At 41.2% G+C, this 11,257-nt stretch overlaps 3 pseudogenes; all 3 read right to left on the bottom strand.

Moving 5' to 3' along the window:
• Positions 1–189: 189 nt before the first annotated feature.
• On the bottom strand, positions 190–1,135 carry LOC101560352 (annotated as a pseudogene).
• A 4,171-nt stretch (positions 1,136–5,306) lies between these two features.
• LOC101559960 lies at positions 5,307–6,101 on the bottom strand (annotated as a pseudogene).
• A 3,702-nt stretch (positions 6,102–9,803) lies between these two features.
• The window catches only part of LOC101562619, a 22,835-nt pseudogene continuing 21,381 nt past the window's right edge, over positions 9,804–11,257 (bottom strand).

The following is an 11,257-nucleotide window of genomic DNA, read 5'->3' as shown; positions in this document are numbered from 1 at the left end:
GCACAATATTCCTGAAAGGCAATTTTTCACTCACAAATCTTTAACGAGAAATGTTAATACAAATTGTTTATTTGTTTGCTTTTCTTGTTTGCTTGTTTTGTCTGTTCTTTTTTTTTTTTTTTAAAGAGGATTATGCCTTTATTCCTTGTTTTGCCAACCAGGCAGGCTGAATAGTTTGCTTTTTGGTGATCAGTCAAAGAGACCAAATCCCATATCCTCATCTGACTTCTCTCACTCTTCCTTGGTTTCCACCTTGGCTGGGCCAGCTGCAGCAGCAGGAGCAGTATTAGTGGCTGTGGTGACAGGGGCAGCAACCACAAATACAGATGGTCAGCTAAGAAGGCCCTGACCTTTTCAGCAAGTGGGAAAGTGTAATCAGTCTCCACAGATGAAGCCAGGATCCACTTGTACCCACTGATGATAGAATGGGGCACTGATGTAACAGCTGGGTAACCAATCTGCAGACAGACACTGGCAACATTGCAGACACCTTCCAGAAAGTCAGAATGCAATTTCTTCTGTAATGTCAAGGATTTCTGGGTTGTAGATGCTTCCATTATCAAACACTTGCTGAATCATCAGCCCAAAGGAGAATGGGGTTCAACATATTCAGGAGGGTTGCTTTGCTGGCTCCCACTTTGTCCCCAGTCTTATTCAGCTGTACATCACTAAGGATTTCAGTGGTGACCCTGAGAGATTTAGTGGTGATGCTCAGAACCTGGAAGAAGGAGGTCTTCTTGGTTGCCAGACCAGTGTTCTGGGCTGGTACGGTGACTTCACATAGTGCAATGGCACCTGCACGGGCAGCAGCAGGCACCTTATTGGCCAGCATCATATGCCTGATCTTGGTGAGGTCCTCATTGGTGAAAACAAAGCCCACATTCCTCCGGATATGAAGCGGCAAATTCTCCAGAGCTGGGTTGTTTTCCAGATGTCTTCGAATGACCTTGTGCATCATGGTATTCTTGCCCATCAGCACCACAGCTTTTCCTCGGAGGGACACTCAGATCTGCTGCACCTGCTTGGAGCCCACATTGTCTGCCCCCATAATGAAGCATTTTGGATAATCATCCAAAATTTGGATGATCTTAAGGAAGAAGTTAGATTTCCAGATCGCCCTGTCTTTCCTGGGCATCACAACTGTGTGTCAGGGATTGCCACGGAGAGTTTAAAGATGATGTCACTCTCATGAGGATGCCTGGAAAGAGCTGTTTGTTCATTTTTCTTTGCTTTGCTTTTTTTTTTTTTCAGAACTGGGGATTGAACTTAGGCCCTTGTGCTTGCCAGACAAGTGCTTATTCTACTGAGCCATCTCCCTGGCTCTGTCTGTTCATTTTTGGGGGATTTTTTTTGGCAGAACCGGGGATTGAACTCAGGCCATTGCACTTGCCAGGGAAGCACTTATTCCACTGAGCCACCTCCTGGGGCCCTTGTCTGTTCATTTTTAAGATAGGTTCTCCCTATGTACTTCAGGCTGCCCTGGAGCTCACAGAAAACTCACTCTTGCCCCTGCCTCCTGACCACTGGGATGACAGGAACACCTGCTTGGTTTTCTGGTTTTGAGACAAGGCCTCATCATGCATTACTTAATCCAGTCAAGTTGGTACCTAGAATGAACTGCCAGAGGTTATCACATCAGTTTGTTTCCATTCTAGTTTTACTGATGAAAATGTCTGGTGCTATCAGTGTGCACTGATTGCTGTGGATGTCCCATAGTTGCCACAAAGTCCTTTATCTGCCATTTCTCTTCTAGCCTGATACTTGTTTTTGTTAGTATGTTCAGACCAGGTTCCTGCAATATTTGTGGTGATGACTTATTTCACTTTCTTCTTTCTTTCTTCATCTTTCTGACTCTCTTTGTCTGTCCTGTCTCTCTTTCTCTCTGTTTCTATTTCTCTGTCACTTTCTCTGTCTCTCTTTTTCTGTTTCTATCTCTCTGTCTCTCTGTCTTTGTCCCTTTCTGTGCATGTCTGTCTGTCTCTCTGTCTGTGTCTCTGTCTGTCTCTCTGTCTTTCTCTCTGTCTCTTTCTGTCTCTCTCTGTCTCTCCCTCTCTCTGTCTCTCTCTCTGTCTCTGTCTCTGTTTCTCTCTCTCTCTCTCTCTCTCTCTCTCTCTCTCTCTCTCTCTCTCTCTCTCTCTCTCTCTGGCACTGGGATAGAACTGATAACTATATTTACACAAGAACTTGGTGTTGACTTTAGATTCACAAAATGCCTATTGTCATCATCTCCTTTCTTTAGTGTTCTCTGTGGTCTTTCTCACTGGTCTTGTGCTTCAGAAAGATTTGTATTCGGATGTGAATGGATACCCAAAATATGAGATCACACATGGGTTTGAAGAGTATGTCTTCTTTTTATTAAATTTGGGTGTACTGGGGATAGAACTCAGGGTACTGGATAAGAACTGAGTCTGCTCAGACTTTGATTTTTATTTTGGGACAGTACATTGCTTAATCTCCCAGACTGAGCTGAAACTGGCTAATGCCCTGATTCACTCTCACTGTTGTAGAATTAGAGAGGCACAGCTGAGAGAGGAGGCAGGTTGAGGCAAAGAGGGCTGGGGAAATAAGTGGGACTTGTTAAGTATAAGATCCCTGATGTCAGATGATTCCCAGGACCCTCTAGTGGAAGTCCTCATGGGCTCCTAGGAGATGAGGACCACAGAAGAACAAGAACACCCCAAGGAGATGTGTATCATGCTTCTTCATGGTAGTCTGCTCTGTGTCTTCTAGCTCAGGTTTGGTTTTAGTTTTTCTTTTTTCTTCTTCTTTTCCAACCAAGTTCACTCGACAGAGCCAGTTTTCCTCTCCCTTCTCCCCACTCACTTTTCACATAAATTTTTGCAGTGATCATGGCTTTTCTCAATCAGTCCTTTGTCTCAGCAAGAAAGGACCTGAAATACATTTAATTGGGATAAAAACCTCTAAAGGAAGTACCTGATAGCAGAACCACACTTGCCTATGGTCATTTTCATGTGTCTATGTAGGATACAGATCAGGGTTGGAGGGACAGCCCCTCTGCTCCTGAGCACAGGAGCATGGAGGCTTAGGAGGTACTGCCGTAACCCCACCTACTCCTTGTTCCCCAGGTTCCTTGTAGGAGGTCATGAGACAGGTCTTTGTGCCCAATTGTGATAAGCAGAACCTCAGGGAACTGCTCCAGCCTATAGAGCCACCTTGCTGCCCCCTACATTAGGTCCCTCCACATTGCCATAGTCGAAGCTTTGTCTGAGTGAAGGTTTTCTGGGGTTTGGAGGAAGGATAGGCAGGATCTGGCATCTGTCTCTTCTTCCTCTTACTGTTGATGGGCATTTTGAACACATTTCTTTAAACACCAAGAAGTGTGATTTCTGAGACATATAGGAAGATTGTCTTTATTTTTGGTAAAAATATCAAGCGTTTTTTCACCGTGGCTGCAATTTGCATTTCCACCAGCAAGGAATGAGTTTCTGATGATTCACAACCTTCCCAACATTTGACATCTGTTTCAATCAAGGTCACTGTGGTATTTAAGCCATTTAATATGAGCTGTCTTGTTTTAATTTATAATCTGCTACATATGACTTTCATCATCTTTCCATATGCTTATTGGACTCCTGTGCATCATCTTTAGTGATGAGTCTGTTTAGATTCTTGTCCATTCTCAGTTGGATTGTTTTCTTTTATTTTGAACTTCTTTGTTTTGAACCAGGGATTGAACTCAGACTCTTGTGCTTGCTGGGGAAGCACTTATTCTACTGAGCCATCTCCCTGGCCCCGGATTGTTTTCTTATTCTTGAATTTTAAGAGTTCCTTATATATTTTGGACATAAGTCTTATTTAGTATTTTCTTTCAGTATATGGAAGGTTGTTTCAACATAGCAGTGTCCTCCCAAGTGGAGGACAGGAACTTTTCACCCATTGTAATTATTATTATTATTATTATTATTATTATTATTATTATTAATTATTTTTGTGGTGGAACTGGGTATTGAGCTCAGGCCTTTGCGCTTGCCAGGCAAGTGCTTATTCCACTGAGCCATCTCCCTGGCCCCCCATTGTAATTTTTTATTGGAATTCATTGTTGCATTGTATACTTGTCCAGTACATATTTTGAACATGTCAACTCCTTTCTTATCCTCCCTTTAACATCTTCCTATTTATTTGCCTAGTCCTTTCCCTTTTCTATTAAGCACAAGAAAGGTCTTAATTTTATAAAGTATAGCATATATATTGTTTTCATTGAGCATGTTTTTTGTGTTATAACTCAAAATTGCCCACATCAAAGGTCATGTAGATTTTTCTTCTCTGGTCTAGTAATATTGCTATAGCATTCATTAGTTTTCAAACAGAGAACAACCCCTTGCACACCTCAACAAACACTAATGATGATTCCTTGTATTTATTGCTGAGTAAATAAAATAAATTTGGTAATATTTTGTTAACAATTTGATGTCTATATTTATGAGAAATATTTGCTTTTTTTTGTCTTTCCCCATCCTCTTCCTCTCTCTCTCTCTCTCTCTCTCTCTCTCTCTCTCTCTCTCTCCAGATATATATTTTTTTCAGAACCAGGGATTGAACTCAGACCCTTGCGCTTGCCAGGGAAGCACTTATTCCACCGAGCCATCTCCCAACCCATCTTTCCAGATATTTTGAGACAGGGTCTGACTATGTAGTTCAGGCTGGTCTTGAACTCTCTTCATAATCCAGGATGACCTTGTCCTTGCAACCAATCTTGCTCTCTCAGCCTCCCAAATCCTGGGATTCCTGGCAAGCACCACCATACCCACTTTTCTTTTCTTTTCTTGTGGATCATCTTTAATTTGGTGTCAATAGTACTGACACCAGTACTACTGACTGTAGTAGTTGATTCTGTAAATGGATTCATATGATGGAATGGGAAGTATTACCATGTTGGTATAGGAAACAACATTTAGAATTGATATCTTTCTTTTCCTCCTCTTTCTCTTTTCCTTTTTTGCTTTTAACTGAAACATAATAATCCTTTTATACTTTCCAGAGCTTGCAGCACATCTTTACTGAAAGCATTCATTCCTAGATACTTTTTCTTTGGAAGTTCTTAAGTGACAAATTCAATTTTCTCAATAATTATAGCATTCCTTCAAGTATTTATTTGATATTAGATGGTTTGGGACCCTTTGCATTGGAGGAAGTGTTCCATTGCATATAACTTATCATAGTTAGGGCCTGAGCTGCTGACAGCATTTCTTTGTCCTTGAGAGGTCTGCATTGCTAAGTGATGGTCCCTGTTTTGTTTTTTTTTTTCACAAATAGGACTTTATTTATCACTATTAAAAATCTGGATCTTAAATGGACTCTTGCACTGGTGATTCATATCCATCAGCTCGTTCAACTTTAGCTCCAGTCTCATCTCCAGTAGCCTTTCCAGAGCTGCTACCTTCACCATGAAGCTCCATGAGTTTTCCCAATTCAAACTTGGGCTTCTTCAGCATTTTTACTTTTCTGACGAAGACATCATGAAGAGGGTAGATAGATTGGCAAGCCTTTTCTATGTCTTTCCCAATACTGTCTGGAATCAGTTTATTGACCACTTCCTTCAAGTCATTTGTCTGCACCTCCTGGGTCATGATTTCCATCATCTTCTTCCGGATCTTGTGGACCTGTTGGTGCTGAGCATAAGAGGTCTTCCATATCTGATTGTTGCGTTTTTTAGTAAAGCTAACACAGAACAGTTGAAGCAAATAACCATCGGTAGTCTTGATATCAACATGAGCTTCAATCATGGTCTGCCATTTTTTGACCATGGAACACATTTTGTCCCAGGTGAGGTCCTTGCCATGGAAGTTAGTCAGGCAGTTTTTGCCCTGAACATCTTCAGTAATTAGCTTGAATTTTCTAAAGGCAACCTCATTATTCTGCAGGTCAGCAAGGCTCACTTCAAACACACGACCTTTGAGCCCATCAGATGCAATTTTGGTTCCTTGGGTTCTGGTGATGAGTGTTTTTCCAATATTTCCTATGTTGAACATAGCCGGAGCCTTCACATCATACCAGTCTTTTTTAGAAAATGAATCAACCACTTTCTTCTTGGCTCCTTTCTTGCCGCCTTTTGTAAGGCGCTTGTTCTTGCCTACCGCCATGGTGCTGCTCAGAGAGCCAAAAGGCGATGGTCCCTGTATTGTTCCTCATATTGGCAGTTATTGTGCTCTCTCTTTTCTTTGTCAGTCTTGCCAGATAATTGTCAATCATATGGATATCTTCTGTGAACTGGCTCTTTTTTTTCATGTTCTCCTGGTTTCTCCTTTCTTTCTTTTTTAATGAATTTAGGACAGGGTCTACAGGGTGTAGAGGGTCTCACTATGTAGATCAGACTCATAGTGATTCTCCTGTTTTCAGCCTCCCAAGTGCTGGGATTACAGGCAAGAACCACCACGCCCAGTCTCAATCACCATCTCAGTGTGCCCTGGGGATGGAGCTGGCACAGCACTCTGGGATCAAACCCCAGCTGTTGTGCTCTGCCTAAGCAGGAACTTTAGTCTGCTGAGCTCTCTGACTGACTTCTTTCTTTGTTTCTTTCTTTCTAGACAGGGTTTCACTATACAGTTCATGTGGCCTTGATTTCAATGTCATTGATATTTGCTCATTTCCCTCCTTCTAATTATTTTATTTTTCTATTTTGTTGAGGTGAGAAAGTTGACTTTTTCCTCACTTAGTTGTATTACATTCTTAAGGCTGCCATAACAATTGTTAAAATCGCAGTAGCTTAAAACAAGAATGCATTGCTTAGTTGTGGAGGGCAGAAAGAGAAATCAATGCCACTAGATCAAATCAGAATGTCAGTAGGTTTGCAGCTCTTGTCCTTGCCTTTTCCAGCTTCTCATGGCTTTCTGCATTGTTCAGTTTGTATGCCCTTGCTCCCCTTTCCAAGCCAACAGTGTGTACCACCTTCTCTGTTTTCTGAGTTGTGCTTCCACTTTTTTCTTTCCCTGATTCTGCTTCTCTTGTCTCCCTCCCACAAGGATTCTTGTGGTTATGTTGGATCCACCAAGATAATCCAAGATAATTCTTTCCTCACAGGAATCATAAGTAGATATCTAGATTGATTCCTCGTTTGTTGTGAATTACAGTACATAATGTCAAGTCTCTAAAATTCATGGTAGTTTGCTTGATGGTCTAAGTGATGGTACATGTTGGTATATGTTCCATGTGCTCTGAGAAATACTATGTATTCTTCTGTTGATGGGCAGTGTGTTTTAGAAGTGTCAAGTAGATCCTGTCCTCTAATATTGTTGAATTCCTCTCTGTGCCTAGACATATTACATCTACAGATCTCAATTAGTATCCAAAGTTATGTTGAAAATTACATTGTGGATTTATCCTGTCAGTCCTTTCACTTTTTGCCTCACATTTTTTTCACCTCATCTGTTTGATCCAGACTCATTGAGCATGGCTTTATCTTCTTTGTAGGTTGCAGTCTGGTCCCAAATTTGGAATGGTATGACCCAGAATAATCAAGTTGTCTAACATCTAACATCACAACTGATTAAGATCCTGGAGATATAATCCTGGAAACAAATGAGTTTCTTAAAAGTCCTATTGCTTACATATTTCAAAAAATGATTTATTTGAGAAATATAAAAATGTACAGAACATGTCAATGGCCAATTTACATTTTATAACAGCAAAGGATAACATTTCTCCCAGCATAAACACTGAGGTACACTTCTATCACATGAGTGTAACAATTATGAACAAATGAGTCATATTTGTAAAGATTTAAGTCTTCAGCTGCAATACATAAATGTGGAGTTTTGGTTTGCAATAGTGTTGACCCAATGTATATCTGTAATTTTCTAAAAAGGCTAAACTTCAATATTTTCATAACATGAATTAAAAGGCACAGAGAAGCATCACTGCATCTAGAATTGACGAAAAATCAGGGTCAGGAAGCCCACACTTACAGCTGCCCTTACTGGGATGAGTGCCTGAGCAGAGTCTCAAGTTTGATCCCAGACTGAGCAACTTATCAAAATAGTGACTCAAAAACCAAGTTTTAACAGTGTCAGAAATTGTAGCTTGGTGGTCAAACAACCGTAATGTGAGTTTAGGCCATGGGTTCAGTCTCCAGTACAAGGGAAGAGAAAATTCAAAGTGCCATCATTTCCACATCTTGCATCCTTTCAAAATAGAGATGTGCAAAAGGCTATGTCATCATATGGAGAAACTTTTATCATTTTTATGTACACATTGGTAACATGCAAATTCAATGTTGCACTAATGTGCTTTTGATGAGCTGTATTTATAAAAATATAGCTTGACATATTTTATCATAATCAATAGCTGCTTTTCCACTCAAGGTCAAGTATTGTGGCAGACAATGAAGTCGAACTGTCCAAAGAAAATAAGCTTCTTTACTCCAGCTTTTCCTGACCTTTACACTAGGACTATTTATTGAGATATATAGTGCTGCATATAATGAAACAAAAGGTCTCAGAATTGACAAAAAGATTGTCATCACCTCGGGAAAAGACATGAACTTTTCTCATTACAGCACACTGGTGAGAATATCCTCCCCATGGGTGGAAGTGGGGCTCAAGGAGGAGCTTGTGAGATTCCAGAGCTACAAGTTGAGATGACATTCAGCTAAGTCCATGGGACTCAATAAGATTTATACCTCCTTACTAAACTGTGTGCTGCATTGGTAATTGGGAAGCCTCTGTGCCTGATACAAAATTGTTCTCTTTCTCTTTACCTCTAAGGCCTGCAAAGTTTCTTTGCCCTAATGCTATGCTGCAAGCTCCCACCCACCACTCTAATTGATACAGCAAAAAGCCGTATACTTTTGTCCTGTTGCTCTACAGAGAATATTGGTCATTGCAGAGCTCTTCAACTGCAGAATATTCTCTCTTCATCTTTCTTTGCCTCCACATGCCCTAGTATATTGCAGTGTAGTATAGTGTAGTGCAGTGTAGTATGGTGTAGTGTAGTACAGGATCTTAGCATAGTGTTTCTGTAAAGGTGTTCTCAGAGAATAACTTCCCATTGATTTCTATTTATTTAATTTTATTTTAGTTTATGTATTTGATTGTTATGGTGTTTCACTACACAGCTTAGACTCATAGTGATCCTCTTGTTTTCAGCCTCCCTAGTGCTGGGATTACAGGCATATAACACCATGCCTGGACTCTGTGGCTGGTTCAACTCACCTTGTGGGTGGGGCTGGCAGGGCATGTGATGCAGGCAATGAAGCCTTAGTCCCTGTTTTCGTCTAAATTTGCCTAAGCAAACACTTTAGTCTGCTGAGTTATCTCGCTGACTCCCCCATTGATTTCTATGAGTAACCACTCCTTTATAAATTTTGTTATGTTCCATATGGACCAAAATGAGCATTTCCAATCATATATCTCCAGCTTTTGGACCACACTTCTATACCGTTTGGATCCTATGGAAATTCATTTCTCAGGCATTCAAATATACAGGAAACACAAAGTGTCATACACAATGCACTTCCTCTCCATATGGTTCACATAATGATCTTCCTTCCAACTACTCAGTGACTACATTGGCAAATGCAACGTTATAACTTAAGTATGAGTTTGTTTCCTGGCATCAAATAAATCAATAAAATAAAAAAGAAAGAAAATCATTTTTGGAAGTCAGACCATTTTTCACAATTCAAGTGAGCTATTCATTTTATGTCATTATTATGATATTCGTGTCCATCTCACTTGCAATACTGACAACGCAACAACATCTTTAGATGAACAACCTCTTTCAATGAGACTTGGAGGTGTCTGTCACATAGGTTGTTATTTGATTTAGACTCAGGTCTCTCTCAACTTTTAAGGTTTCCTTGACACCCTAAACCCATTCAGCCTAAAGTAGAGCGACTTCTTTTCCGACACACCTTCACAGATGACTTCAACTTCTTCAGCTTCGAGATATGTGTTTCTATCTTTTCCTCATCTGCAAGGCCATGAGTGTTGTTCCTGAGACAGGTAGGCCGCAGATGAACAAATTGATGCGACAGTGGAAGTTGGACAGGATCAAAAATCTCAATTTTGTAATGCAGCAAAGATTCGAAGCCACGTAAGACAATCACAAGGGCCTGGAGGAAGGATTCCATTTGCTGGGTGCCTGAGAGGTTATAGGTCGAGGGATAATGAATCTGAGAGCTGGACTCATCCAGGGACACTGCATTGATGTTGGGACTCAGGCAGAGGACCTTGGTCATGACACAGACCTTGACAGTGTAGCCACCCATGGTCACCAGCTTCTGCTTCAATGCCAAGGCAATGCAGTTGCAGTAGTCCTGCCCTTCTGCATCCTGATCCCCCAGAATGGTGTACAGGGTGGGGGGTCTGTTGTGCGCAATGAGTTGAGCATTGCAGAGGACTCCCTGCTTCTCTTCCAACCCCAGGTCCACAGCCCAGCTTCTGGAAAAGATCAGAATTCCCCAGGAGGTAGGGTGTATTTGCTGATGTATTAACTCCTCCAATCCTTTGTGCTGTGAGGAAAGCTTTGTCCAGAGAGATGCAGGAGTAAACGTCCAATGTCCTGGTGACACTAGGCATGAAAAGAATAGGGAAGGTTTAAAAATGATATTAGTATTGTTTTTATGAGTTATATATTACATTTAAAATGGAGAAAACAGCCCTCCATAATGAGTGCAATTTAAAGACATTCTCTGGTGCCCCTCTCTTGAACTTCTGTCATAAATATCTGGTGAACTGAGTGATACTGTCTCTCTGTTAATTCATGGAGAGAAAGTGTGCCACACCCAGTGCCATTTATCAAGCCTGTGGAATTGAACATGATGTGTGCAGCTCCTCCTACATTTCACATTCTTGTTGTGGAATGTCTAAAATGCTTTTTCAGAATCTGAAGACAAAGATTTCCAGTAAATAAACTCTTAGATTGGAAATGGACCTTCAGCAGACTTATTATGTTAATTACCTTGCACTGGTACATGCTGAGACACCTGGAAGCCATTTTATACTCCAGTCTACCACCACTTCTCACATTCTTATGATCAATGTATGAATGAAATAAGCAGTTTTCCCGCTACAAAAATGTGCATTTTATTTTCCTGGTAGAAAGGCCTATAGAAAATGAAGGTGGAGACCCAGTCCTAGCCCAGGTCCAGTGAGTGTACGGAGAGCTTCCTGCTACCCTGCGCTGGCAGGACCAATCCCAGCCCAGGCACAGCGTGGGTTGGACGTTCTCCCACGCCCTTGGGCGGCCCCCCACCACTCCACAGTACCTCCCCCACCCTGCCCGCTGAGTAGGAATTTCT

The sequence above is a fragment of the Octodon degus genome, unplaced genomic scaffold, assembly GCF_000260255.1.
Source record: "Octodon degus isolate 3935 unplaced genomic scaffold, OctDeg1.0 scaffold00072, whole genome shotgun sequence".
NCBI classification, from domain to species: Eukaryota; Metazoa; Chordata; class Mammalia; order Rodentia; family Octodontidae; genus Octodon; species Octodon degus.
The sequence above is the reverse complement of the archived record's forward strand: the minus strand, read 5'-3'. Positions and strand labels throughout refer to the sequence as shown.